Below are 14,163 nucleotides of genomic sequence, written 5' to 3'. Positions count from 1 at the left end.
TAAAAATACCGCAGAGCTTTGTCGTATTGATCGCAGAGGGTACGGAGGTATTTATAGTGGCCTATTGCTTGCATTAGCTTCTGGGTGAAAATGCAAGCCCGGGGGCTTTTTACCGAAAACCATTCCCCTGATTTAAGGAAATTGCATCTGCCGGTTTCGAAATTCCATGGATCAGTCCACAAGGACTTATTAACTTTGCTGCCCAAATACAGTACATCCATCAGTCTCGAGCGAATGAGAAAGGTTACGTGTGTGTATGCGAGTGCATTACAGAGCTAAGTCAGCAAATTTCCAGAGGTCATGTTGCTCAGTTACGGTGCTTGTTACTTTTCTCTTTTTTAAAAAAAAATATCAGTTAAGCCCCCGTTCCAATTTCCAAGCAAGCAACTTTATCCCTGAGAAGCTACGACGTGCCGTTAAATTTGGTAGATTAATAGAATTAATCAGACTTTCTTAATGATGAATTAAGTGTTCCAATTAATCACGACAAACGCAGTGCTGCAGGGACAATAATTTCACTAATTACAAAGACATTCATGGCTGGATTGTCCAATCACAGGGCTTTGACTGCAGCATCCACAACTCTCTCGATTTCTGACTTTATTGGACCATAGCATGATTCATGCCGCTGGACTTATACATACTGGAATGAAAAAAGAAAAAGGCTTTGTGCGTTTTTTGGATGTAAGGTGCTGGTTGCAAGGATCAAAGCAATGTGACAACGTTACTGTAAGTGACAACATCTTTAAATGTGGCTTTTTAGCAGACTGTTCTGCCAACTGGAAATTTCCTGGTTACCTAACAAAGGATGCAAACAATATGTTCTTCTGTTGCTGTTGAACATTTGCTCCTTGTGTTCTGAAATGACTGTTTTTGTTTTTAAGAAATCTAAATCATACATTCATTAACGCATTACTAAAGAGCTAATAATGCAAGCTCTACAGTACCAGGATGCCCAACTGTATTGTCATAGACAGTTGCATGAGGAAGATTCTAGCGGGTGTCACAGTAGGCTTCGTCTCTGACATCACGGCGCTGCTGCTGTGTCCACGGGCCCGCGTCCTGTCACTTTTCCAGAGACTTCCACGCTCTGATTCGCAACGCGGTCTCCTCCGCCGAAGCAAAGCAATTTCAATGAAATAATAAGTGATGGATTCGGAGGAAGATGAGCCTGACAAACACCAGCGTTAGCAGTAAAGAAGATTTGACGTGTGAATTATTCGATGCTCTCCACATGCTTTCTGCGCGCCAAATTGCCTCCGATTCCCCAGCGATGTTTTCAGAAGCCGAATATAAGCACTGAGCATTTAAGACCTGAAAGAGCAGAGTAAGCCATTCACCCTCACTATTTTTGTAATAGCCCCACACTCAAGCACCAGACTCTTTGATTTTTGTCAGATTTTAAATCGTCGCCATTTTGAAAGCGCATATCTAGCCTTTTGTGATATTTTACCAGATGCGGTTGTAGCAGAGAAACGGTTTTCAGTCTCTCTCCCCAGGTAGGAGGCGGGCACAGGTAGGCGTGACAGGTAGCCATTTATCATCGCAAAAGAGTCTCATCTCACGGGTCCCTCCTTAAATACCAAACACAACAGTAAGGCGCTTAGTTAAGGCAGAAAAGGCTTGCGTTTGTTTAGACAAGCAGCTCATGCACGGTGTACGTTCCCTGTTCTCATTATCCGCTGAGGACAGATACGTTGCTGTAAGTGTAAAAAAAAAAAAAAGATGTCTCGCTGTCGAGACCGGGAACAGAACGCGCTATTTATAGCTCGCAGGCACGGACGAGAAGCGAAAGCCGCGCTCCGGGGAGATTTTTTACGGCGTCGGCTGGGTGTGAAAGCGGGAGGCACGGACTCTTCGGAACGCCGGGAAAAGACTCGGAATCGTCGCCCCCATTCCCTGCTGTAACGGCCGGGGTCCGGAATGCTGAGGGTGCAGATTTGAGGATAAGTGCACCCACCCCCCCTCGCCCCTCCCTTCCGTAACGTATTTATCTGCCTCGCATGGGTTTGTCTATTAAAGCGAGCCGTTCCCAGTCGTTAGCCTAATTAAGTTTTAAATTGCTTTCGCTTTGCCTCCTTTTTCCTCTAGCGTGGAATTGTCTAATGAATCGATCGCCATTTAGCGTTCTCTCCCTGAGCGGAGACCACCTCCCCCACCATTCCTCCGTTCCTCCAAAGCCCCCTCTACCCCCCGCACCCCCCACCACCACCACCTTCCACCCATCTCACATAGACTTTTCGCTGTATATAACAGCCAACCAGCTCCCTAAACTTCTTTTGAAGCTGGGCAGGTAGAACAGACAGTTAGGCCATGAAATCGCTTGGCAACGGTCTCCTGTGTTAGTACCCCCTGCAGTCCCCCCCTCCTTCCCCTCCATGCCTCTGGCTCTGATATCGCAGAAACTTTCCCTCGTTCACAAGGAAGTTAACAATCCATGACAAACAATAAAGTTTTATGTTCCAGTCGGAGGAAAGTAGATAGGTGGCAGTGGCTGATGGGTAAATAACTGAGTGCCCCGTCCTCTTTGACCAGGCGTTCAGTGCTCAAGCTACTTTCTGCTACTCATACTCATATACTCTCCGTTAATATTTGTGTATGATATCTTTTTAGGAATGTTTAAACACATTACAATAGATAGTCGCTTGTTTAGAATGGTGAAGCATATGCTGCTGTTTGCCATTTAGTGTCATTCCATTACCTGAGTTATCCGAGCTTCAAACAGACTAGGGGGCCAACAGAAGGCTGTGTGGTTGGTTATCAGGTCAATCTGAAGGCTGCACATACAGTTTGAGGAGTGAGAGCCACAGCATGGCTAAACATTTAGGCCTGAGTGGCTGGGAGCCATAGCAGAAGGGACAGCGTCAGCAACCATTTCTGTGAATTATACAGAAAGAAGGTGCTAACTCTGCACGCGGATGAGGATAAATGCCTCTTTAATGCCACAGATTATTTATGGATAATTATTGCGGGGGGGATTAGCTGCGAGAATTGCTTTGCTAGATCCTGTGTGGACTTCATCATTTCTGAAAACCAGCTTCAAACGCTTACAACGTATGCGGAAAAAAAAACTCCAAATGAAAGAAGGTTTGGATTCCAAGTGATTTTTTTGTTTGTTTTTCTTTTTGCATTGTTTTGCGTTCTCCCTTTCGGAACAAAAAAGACTAAAATGGGGCAATGACGTTGTTGTGTTTTCAGCTGAAACAATAAACAACAAAGGATGAATGATTCAGCTAAAAAAGGGCTAAGTAACACTAAACGGAATAGCTGTGCTAAGCTACACTGAACTTTGCCTGCGTGAAACAAACCTCAAACAAGCTGTGAGCTTCTCAGGATCTGTGGTGAAAAGATGCTTTGCTGTTCCCTCCTTTGATTTCTCTGTTTCTTCCCATTAATTGTGTTTTCAGAGACAGGCTTTGTTATAAAACCTTTAGACGGAATCCATTCTTCCCCTAGAGCTCCGATGTAATTAAATGTTCTTATATTTCCCATGTAGTTAGCGTCACATAAACCTCAGAAACTTGAAACAAGCTTATTCCGAGCCAAAAGAATGGGGAAAAGAAAGAAATAACATACGTGAACAAATGAAGGAATGAATTGCACTCCACGCTGTAAAACTTAAATGCAATTACAGTAAGAGAAGTGAGCTCAACTTAAAAAACTGAAGAAGTCATTACAACTCAATTAAAATAGTACGAAAAAGAATAAGTGAAAGAAGTTAATACTTGAAGAGATTAAGTTTCCCTAATGTTTCAAGATAATCCGTTTTCTCAAACCGTTTGAGGAAACTGGGATTTTTTTATTTATTTTTATTTTTTCCAGTTAAGATAAAATACTTGTACTGATTTACTTTCTCTGTCTTGTAAATGAGGTGTCTGAAGCACATTAAAGCGTCGGTAGATTTAATTCAACACAATGGCACGATGCGAAATTTGAAAACGTTTTTGAAAAGCCTGGCGTTAAAACTATACATCACGTTGTGTACGAGTACAACTCGCAGATTTCATTTCTTGCCATTAGTGTGAAAGGAGCCCTGCCAAAGCTGTTCTTTTCTAGCGAAGACGGTTTGAGACGGTCCTATCAGATGAAGCAGAGAGCTGGGTTTCTCGCACACGTTCAGCTTCCAGAATGTTCCTGCCTATTTTCGGGGCTGTGGGAAGTGGTTGTACGGTCGCTCAGCCCCGCCATACGCCACTCGCAGCATGCTCGGCCGAATCGGGCCTGGAACGCCGCTCTGCGAGGTGGGCGCCTCACGGGGGTCCGCCCCCCTCCGAATCTGGTCCTCTCGAACATGGATGTTTTTTGAAGAGGAAGAAGAAAAAAAAAAAAGAGTTCTCGGGAGGGACACGGGAGAGGCTACGGTGCTAATGAGATAATAATCGCGGTTATGAGCCGGTGTTTATCAGGAGAGGGTAGGACCCGGTTCTCCCTCTGGCCCTGGGGCCCCCACTGTTGTGACCTTGCAGCTGTGCGAACAGGCCTGCTCAGCAGGCTACCGCCCCAAACTGAACAGGGCTTAAGCTACGAGTCTCAAATGAAAATTAAAGTGCTCCATAGTTTAGTTTCCCCTTCATGCCGAACACCTCGTTTGTGCCAGTTAAGCTATTTCACTTGCTCTGATCTTTAATCCTATCTACATTTTTTTTTACTTATGATAATTCTAATTAAACTTTAACTCAATCCATAAAAATGATAATAAAGCTGTGCTGAAAACTAGACCAACACATTTAGGTGTCAATATTATATCTAGGATCTTTGTTTGTTTCGTCATATATACAATATAGCATCTTTCGGCCAGAATTCAATCAACTCGTCCTTAACTTTTGACTTTCATTGAAATGCAGATGGGATATTTCCCCCATTTAAAATCATGCTCTGACAAGTTCAGCAAAAAAAGAAATAATAACAAAGTGGAAAAAGCAACACTTATGTCTTGTTTGAAAGTTGAAGTTAAGGATGAATGTTAATTGGATCCAGGCCTGAGTCAGTCAAAGCCTTCAGCACATCTCCCTCAGGATTTGAACCCGCAGCCTTCTGGCTACAATCTCAGTTTCCCAAACCCACAAGATTTGAAGTGAATCCACATCAAGGTTAAGGACCAACTATATCGGCATTGCTGTTTCAATGACCCATATCATGACCACCAAACTGGAAGTTTGCTTTCACCATCACTTTTAAGTGCAGACTTGCCTGAGGCTTTGTACAGAGTTTACAAACCCTTTCTCCCCTTTGTTTGAAACGCAAAATCGTCCTCCGGTGGTATCCATTACAAGTGTTGGCTCAGTGCCTCTCTTGGGTTCGATGCAGTTACCGTAACCTTGCAACGCTGGCGGCCCAACACAAGGACTCGGTGGTCGCTTTGGTCTGTCAGTGAAAGAGAAAGCGCAAGACGAACAGCGCAAACCGCATCTCTGACTTCACGCTTACTCCTCGGAAATTATCTGAGAAAAATGGGTCTTCCCCCGCCGTCCTCCGCCCTCACCAGATTTGTTCATTCTCTTGTTTTTCAAGTGTGCGGGCCTTCTCTTATTGCATTCTAAATGACTTCATCTCAGGTCCGTGCGTCTCGAGGAAAGCCGCGATACTTCCTGTTTAGAGGTGTGAATCATTTCTGAGCCGGGTGGCTGCGCGCACAATGAGGCCCAAACCGTACACAGACAAATGGAGGCCTTTCACCGAAACTGATGTATTTACTCACTGCGTATTCATCACAGTGGAGGGACAATCACACGGAAACGGCTCCTGTGCTGTGTGTAGCCCAGCGCAGGGCATATTCGGTCTTCTGTCATACACAGTAATTCTCCCACCCGTTATATGGTAGATTAATGCATGCAGTTTGTAGTTTGCTCTACTTCTTTTCAATACACGGCACAGTCCAGCCAATCGCATGACACTGGTCTACAGAAAGTGTGCTTGTAGGTGTGTGTGCGCGTGTGCATGTGTGTGTGTGTGTGTGTGTGTGTATGTCTGAGTGTGTTGGTGTGTATGCGTGTGTGTGTGTGTGTGCATGTGTGAGTGTGTGAGTATGTGTGTATACGTGTGTGCGTGTGAGTGTATGTGAGTGTGTGTGACATGCACATAATATCAATTTATTATAATAATTTTTAAATAATTACAAAATAAGTGCAGGCCTTGAGATAATGTTTTGGAGAATATATGCATAGTTAAAGCAGATGTAATGGGAGAACCATGCACGCCATTTGGAGTGGGCTAAGGTGTCCATGCTGCTCAATGCTGAAGGCATAAAGATAAACTGTGTCTTTCGGTCTGTTCTTCTGCTGCCGTGCTGCTCCAAGGAGAAAGGAGGTGTAAATAACAAGCTTCCCCTGCAGGGCCCCGAATCTTTGTGTGTTATAGAGTAGTTTTCATGCAAGGAAACCATTTAATGGCCTAAACAAAAACAGCTTGTAAAAAATGTGATCACATACGCACCATAAAATGACATGATCCATGAAAGTTTGTTATTTTGGAGAAGTGGTAACAAATATTTGTGAATGCCACTATTAATGTTAACGAGTGGTTTAAATCATTTTATACTACACAGTCGCCTGTGTTACCAACCAGCAAGCAAAAACTGAGCAAAAAAAAACAACATAAGTAATAAATAAAGCATTATCCAATGTTACACCACTAAGAATCACTGGTGCATTTCCCACAATCTCTCTGGTCTCTGTTGTGGCTGATAATGGCTGGCTATGTAAAAGAGCATTCTCATGTCTCTGATCTGAGTCAGATGGGATATGGGGGTTAACAGATTTCCTGTGCTTATATCTTTGGAAATGGAACTAAGGAAATCCTTAAAGTTGCTGTAGAGTAATTGTATAATTGTGTAAGTGTTCCAGCTGGCACGTGCTGACTGGTTAATTACACACATAAAAGAGCGAATCACATTGAAGAAAGGGGAAACAATGGTGAATACTCCATTGTTCCATGACAACCCCCCCCCCCCCCCCCCCCCACCCAAAAAAAAAAAAACCACGCCTCATCATTGTACTATATTCCTCGTCATGGTACTAAATTCCGTAACACATCTACACATTATGATTTTTCCCATCACTTTCCAAAGCCCAGCAAGAGCAAAAATGAGATTAAAAAACCTGAAATACTTAAAATTTAAATGCCTGTTTGACCAATCAAAATCAATTTCCATTCAGCTGAGAAAATCTGCTCATTAGGGACTTAAAGTAATTTGAACTGCAACTTTCTCACCTTGTAACTTGATAGGCAGTTTTCCATGATGGGATTTTCTAAATGGTAGTGTAACGAGTGCAAGACACTTTGCCAGTCAATAAATTTGGGCATTTAATACACATCATCAGTTGCATACTGGCGGATAAGGCTAAAAGGTACAGATAAAAAGACAAATAAAATGCATGAAAAGGGGATTTGATGTTATTAGTTACTTAAAGTACAGATAAATACAGAACAGGCCAACCCAGTATGAGCTCCATATATAACTTTTCCTTTTCAACAATATTTTAATCAGATTTATTCAGTTAAAACAGAGCAAACCAAAAAGTCTGAATGTGGTGCACACTCGCTGAACCTTTGTATTAAACATTACTTAAATAGTCAGTGTAGAAGTTCAGAAATGATGAATCACAGAATCGCACTGTGCTAATGAATCCCCTGAAACGTGCTGAGGGGGGAACAAACCTGGCTGAGAATGCGATGTTCGTTCTGCTTTCGCATCGAGTTTTTATTAGCTCTGAGTGATCATTTTTGTTGAGTTTCCAAAAGGAGTGTTGACAATGATCCAAACCATTCAAGTGCGGATGACTATTAAATAAAAAAAAAAGATTTGATTACAAATTTGATAATGAAAGGAGAGGGAGTGCGTGAGCAGCGGGAGAAAATGGAAGGAAGAGATTTACTTAATTGCAATTGTGAATCGGCAGAAGCTCACGCCAGGCGCCCAATATAATTCTCCGCTATTGACTTCAATATAAAACCCAGGCAGAGTGAATTAGCGCGACTGTAGCATTAATGGTGTTAAAGCATTCGTCTTACCCCGGTAACAAATACTGCCAAATGTGCATTTAAAGAAGCTAATAGTTCTTTGGCTTTTTATTTATTTATTTATTTATTTATTTATGTTCCCGGCGTCAAGTGTGGCGGACGTAAAGAGAACGGACAGCTTAATTTAAAAGCCGCGTGTTGCCGGGACACCGCAGCCGTCATCTGTGCACGCTTCCAACCCCGAGATCCAGGAATAGAGTCGTCCGCTGCCGCGAAAGGGCAGAATCGAGTAATACCGTCACGGCGGATTAGGCGGACGCTCTCATTAGCGGCCTATTTATTCCGCTGTCATTTTTATTTCTTTTTTTTTTTTTCTCATCGTGCGGGAACTGCTTTCTCCTTCGTCAGAAGGAAAGCACCGTAGAGAAGCCGGGGAGAAGATGGTGGCTACTCCAGACATTTTACTTCTTTGTTTTTTTTTTTTTTTGTTAAGAAGATGATGCGTCGCTCGTTAAAATCGCTCGTTAAAATGGGTCTTGTTACGGATGAAAACCGAGGGGGTCAGTTCGAGTTAAAGAATGGAGATGGTTGTTTTTATTTGCCTTCTCTTCAGTTTATGTCCCGGTAGAAGCTTCTAAATTGTGATTGAAACTTCTGAGCCATGATCTGTAATGTACTGTAGTACATTAAAATCCTGCACTTCCAAAGCTCAATGTGAGACACCTCTATCATTGTTTTTAACCTCAGACATATCACATTCTGTCAATGCATTCAATCAATCAATCAATCAGTCTATCTGCCTGTCCGTCTGTCTGTCTGCCTGCCTGTCGGTCGGCCTGTCTGTATAGCGCAGGGGTTGACAAACGACACTTTTCAATTGACATTTTCAAACGGGAATCACAAAAAGGGAAAGAAAAAAACTGAACCAATGTGGAGGGGAAAAAAACAGTATAAAGTATTTCCTGTCCCCTTAAAAGGTCAACGAGCTGAAATCGTGGGAAAAAGTGGGATCCAGTAACAGGTCTCCGTTCTCCTCGCTCGATTCAGGCAGAACCCGGCGAAAGGTCTCTCAGTGCGAGCCCCGGCGCGGATTCAGGAGGGTGCGGTTCTGCGGCGCGTTTGGCTCGCGAGCGTTAGCGGGCCGGCAGACGGATCCGGTTTGGCCGCAGCCGCGGTGAGCTCACTGTCTGCGCCTCTCCTGTGCGACTCTGAGCTAATCACTGGACCGTGAAGAACATCGGACTCTAAACATCCTAGAAGAAACTTACTGTCACGTCTTTCGCAAGTAGCGTTTAAAAATAAAGTCATCCCCAATTCCAATTATACCTGAGACGGCCAGTTACGGTGCCGCTTTTGGCCTGGATTCGACATTTGTTCCTAAATTTGACTGATAAGTGAGATTTTTTCTTCACGAAAAGCTGATTTTGTTCATTGCTGAGTAGTGATTATGGTTGAAAAACCTTAATTTTCCCCTTTGGTAAAGATGGGAGAGTGTCTGCATTTCTTAATTTTAACTAGAGTGAAATCACATGGCAAACTATGCTTGACAATCTCTCCAGCTAATGAAGTGTTGGAAGACTGATGCAACCGATTTTACTGTTTCATATTCAGTCAGTTACATAATCTGATGCCTCAAAACTTCATAAATATCTAAAACATGTAGAATTTAATCTGTAATAAAGCATCCAAAAACATGATTATTTCATTGATCAGTATAAGTGAAAATGACTTGAATTCAATGCGCTTAAATGGATTTTATATATATAATTTTATTTTTTCATGCACGGGCATGATCTTGTTTGGCCCATATAGATTTGCCGTAAAATATTATGAAATATTGAATTATGCACTCCCAGTTTAGTGGACATTCACTGTCATCTGTAACTGCTTATATAATGAATTGGCCTGGCAGTAACCCTTAGCCATGCAAATCATTTTTATACTTTGCACATTACATAAATCATGTAACCCAACTCCAGTCCACTAACCACTGCTCCACACTGCAATTTTTAAAGAGAAATTCTCAGTAAATTTTATTATGATCCAGTGAAGTGTCATGCAAGCACACATGCAAACACAGACACACACACACACACACACACACATATATAGAATCCCTTTGCTCACCTGTATATATTTTGAGATCAATTTAGGTTAAATACCTTGCTTAAGGGAACCATGGCAGTGCCCCACCTCAGCATTGAACCTCTGCATTATAAACCCATTTTCCTGACCATTACACTACACTGCCACCTAAGAACCATGCTGTGAGATCCATCTTCATTAATATTCTGTCCTGGCTTGGCCAAGTGCCCAATCAGCTGCTCTTGCATCTAATCATTCCCCAGTTTCATTGGCTAAACTAACTCATCTTCATCGCACTTGATGTTTTTTTGACGTTCTCAGGAGCAAAACAATTGCCAAGCAACACGCATGCTACATATTTGCGACAGCTGGTTTGAGTGCCCCCCACCTACACCGTACAGCATTTTGTGATCTATGTAAAGCACTTGTATGGTAATGAGCATTGCTATTGTTTAGTTTACTCTAACTCTAGTTATCTAAACTCTGAACAGCCTTTTGTTTCCAGATCTAGTGTGGCTCCAGCATTGTTGGAGTGCATTTTAAAAAGTTTGGCTGTGTTCATCGAGTGTTTTAGTCAATGCGGCTCTCTCAGATGGCCACTAAAAGTGTGAAATTTGTCTGCTGTTTTGTGGGAAAAGTATGAGGGGACAGCAGACTGCAGAGGAGCTCAGAGAACCCTGTTTAGCATTTTCTTATTTACTTTTTAATTACTTAATTTTTATAAAGGTATACCTGGAATGAAGACCCCCCCCCCCTCCACCAGTATCAGATTTGATTTGGGGAACTCTTAAAAGTGACTTGTGAAGGATAACCCCCCCCCTCCATTCTATTAAGGAATAATACGAAAATGCTGCACAGGGATGATTCTAGGTTTTCAACAGACCCTGGGGGTTCTTTGAAGGTACCTTTGGGGGTCCCTGGCCAGCTAGTATGTGCACGCATAGAACCTCTGCCCCATCCATCCGTGATCGTTATAAAACCTTTTTTTGAAATATAACCCTTTTTAACTTGGGATGGAGGTCCCCTGAATGCACGTTAAAGACACGTGGTCTGGACCATTTACAGAGAAGTGTTAGGACTGTGGACACCCACACGCTTCTCATAATTACAAGTGTGTCCCTTTTGGGGCAAAAATTGAAAAGGGCCGACAGCAAAAGGTATTACAAATTGAAAAGGCTAGCAGTGGGATTTGAGCTCTCAAATCAAGAACTTGCTTTGAAGAAGTAGCGCACGCTCAGGACTCATACTTAATGGCGAATGGCCTACTGGCGTGCCTCTGCGGTCGAACTTTTCCTGTCGTTCATTTCAAAGTTTAAAGGCTTTTACTTTTCTAGTAAAAAAAACCTCCAGTGATACAGCTTCATGCATTGTGATAAAATTGATTTTATAATAGAATCTAAAGGTTTGGCAGTAGACATTCTCACTTACCATCATAAACCATAAATCAGCTTGTCAAAGCCGTATACAGTACATCATAGTGCAGTACCGGCACGTCTAATGAATCAGTTGTGTAAAGCCCGATATTTAGGGCCCTAGGTGATTTTTTGTTTCTTTGTCTTTTTTTAAATAATCATGGGAATATTTGTCTCTAGACAATGTTATAGGATTATAAAAAGAGTTTTTATTAGTCTAACTTTTTATTTTGTTTTCAGTGTCAACTGATTTCACAATAAACACAATTTGTGCAGTGATAAATTAGAATGGCACGGCATCTGCAGCTCACAGATAACTTGGCCCGGTTCGGGTGTCTGATGTGTTAAAATCACACTTTGGGATCTTCAAGAAGGAGTTAGAATTCAATAATTAGCTCATCCCGAAGCAGAGCCGAGTGAACTGCCTTAGTCACACATCAGTGAATCCCATCTCGAATGTAATGCAGTCCGCAGCTTCCTGAGCCATTTTTATAATCTTGCACGCCAGCGTGTGCAATGCAAAATGACGTGATTGATGAGTGGACTGTCTGCAGGTCAGTTAATGTCGGCTATATTTATCATTTCGGCAAAAAATTAACAACACAATCACTGGAGGAGTAATAAAACTATTGGGATTTGTTTGGATGAAAAATACTACTGCTGCTGCTACTAATTGAAAAGTTCAGTTTCATTTTTGAGTCCCGCATTCAGTTGCAATGACAGAAATTGCGTGAGCCATTAGCGCAACGTCCTGAAGACAGTGTGTGTGCATGCATGTGTGTGCGTGTACGTACATGTGTATGTGACTGTGTGTGTGTGTGTGTCTGCATGTGTATGTTTCTGTGTTTGTGTGTGCATAAGTGTGTGTGTGTATGTGTGTGTGTTTGTGTATGTGCGCGTGTGAGAAGTGCATGGTGGTAGATGTAAATGACAAAAAAATCTCTCTCATTGAAATTCACCAGTTTTCCTCGGACTGACCTGGCATTGACAATAACAGCAGCACTTTAAAGAATCCTTGATGGGGAAAGGCCGGCTGGGTTAAACAGAGGGTGAACCTGCCAAGAAAACACAAAAAGGAAAACATGGCTTTCAATCTCTTCAGGCAACCCACCTCTTTTTCACCTTCTCTCCATTTTGTTAGTTCCTTTGTGTTTTCTTTTTCTTCTATTTTTCCTTTTTTTTTTTCCCCGGCCAAGGTCAGGGTCGTGATGGAGAAGCCCCTGCTCACTTTGGGGGGGATTTCTCTTGTCTGATTGTGTTTGGAGGAGTCTACAGCAGGTTCAATCCCCAGAGTTGCCCTTAGCCATCGTGAGGCAGGAGTTTAACTTGAGTTATGAGCCCCATAAACCCGGGGCACTGCTCCAGTCAGCCAGTGTAGTGCTGTTTGCATTTGCTTTCCCATCCCCGGTCCCCCCTGTCTACCGCCAATGCTGCTTATACAACACGCTGCTTTACTACGGACCCGTGCAGTAAACGCAATAAAGGCATCCCTGCAAGACCCATTCCGGAATCCTGCGAGACTCATTCCGGAATCCTGCGAGACTCATTCCGGAATCCTGCGAGACTCACATTCCGGAGATGCAATGCGGATGGCCACCTCTGTCACCACTGGAAAACCAGTATGAGTGCAATTTGTTCCTTTGGTTGGGGATCTTGGTCTTGAGCGGTGCAGGTTAGCCATATCTCTTGTTGGCGGAGTGGCTGGTGATAGCGGTGTTTTGAAACCGCCTGTAGGCCTACCCGGTAACATATAAACTGATAAGCTATGCAGTGCTTTCGCCACTGTAGGTGTTGGTTGGGTATGTTAATTAAGAATAAGTCTGATTCTCCCTGATTATATGTATAGCTACCAGAAGCTCCTTTCAAAGTAAAAAAAATGTTTGGATTAATAATGAATGTTTTTATTTTTATTTTGCGCTTGGGCCTTGGATGTCACGAGTGTTATTTAAACCTGAAAATGGAAAATTGTTCTAACAAGTGCAGCAGTTCTTTTTTCTCATCCTTGGAAGTACATGTCGTGTCAGTAACGTCTTCATTATTTTGGAGATCAGTAACGTCAACAATACTAGATATAGAGCTGTGGTATGAAGTCGACAGCTATGAACAGCTCACAACTGAAACACGTACCTTCCTCAGAAATGTACGAGCAACTTGAGAATATCCGAAGGAGAAATAAACGTAGCGTGAAAGGCTTTTTAAGCAAAATTATAATCGTTTCCAGAAAGAGCAGTCACAACTGGAGAATAACAAGAGGTCGATGTTGTGTTGATTAAATGTCTTACATGATAAATACAGCAGAGATAGTCTTTCTGCAAAGACAAAGCAAGGCATGAGTCTTAGTTCTGTCACGTAATGTAAATGAGGAGCATTTGGTAGCACTTCTAAAACCCCCATGATTTCCAAAACGTAATAACCATTTTACACTCACTATTGATCCTGTTTGAAAAAAAAAATACTCTTGGAAAATGAAACATGTTCACCATAAATTTTACCTTACAGACACTGAAACTACAAGTTCAGTATAAATACTTCAGTTTCTCCTGCAAATTTCACTCTTTTACACTTATGTTGGTTAATTAACCACCTTAACTTATTAGCAGATATAACATGTGTCTGGAGGAATCGGTTGAAATATCTACTACTAGGTTATGTTGCCAAAGAGTTTGAGAAATAAACTCAGGTAAAGACTGAAATAGACAGACGTGGG

At 42.3% G+C, this 14,163-nt stretch overlaps 1 protein-coding gene across 2 annotated transcripts in view; it reads left to right on the top strand.

Annotated features, from left to right (window-relative positions):
• The window catches only part of LOC118206781 (EGF-like repeat and discoidin I-like domain-containing protein 3), a 149,536-nt gene that overhangs the window by 108,176 nt on the left and 27,197 nt on the right, over positions 1 to 14,163 (top strand). The window lies entirely within an intron of this gene.

The sequence above is a fragment of the Anguilla anguilla genome, chromosome 10 (genome assembly GCF_013347855.1).
Source record: "Anguilla anguilla isolate fAngAng1 chromosome 10, fAngAng1.pri, whole genome shotgun sequence".
Lineage (NCBI taxonomy): Eukaryota > Metazoa > Chordata > Actinopteri > Anguilliformes > Anguillidae > Anguilla > Anguilla anguilla.
Note: the sequence above shows the minus strand (reverse complement) of the source record. Positions and strands in the feature narration are given on the sequence as shown.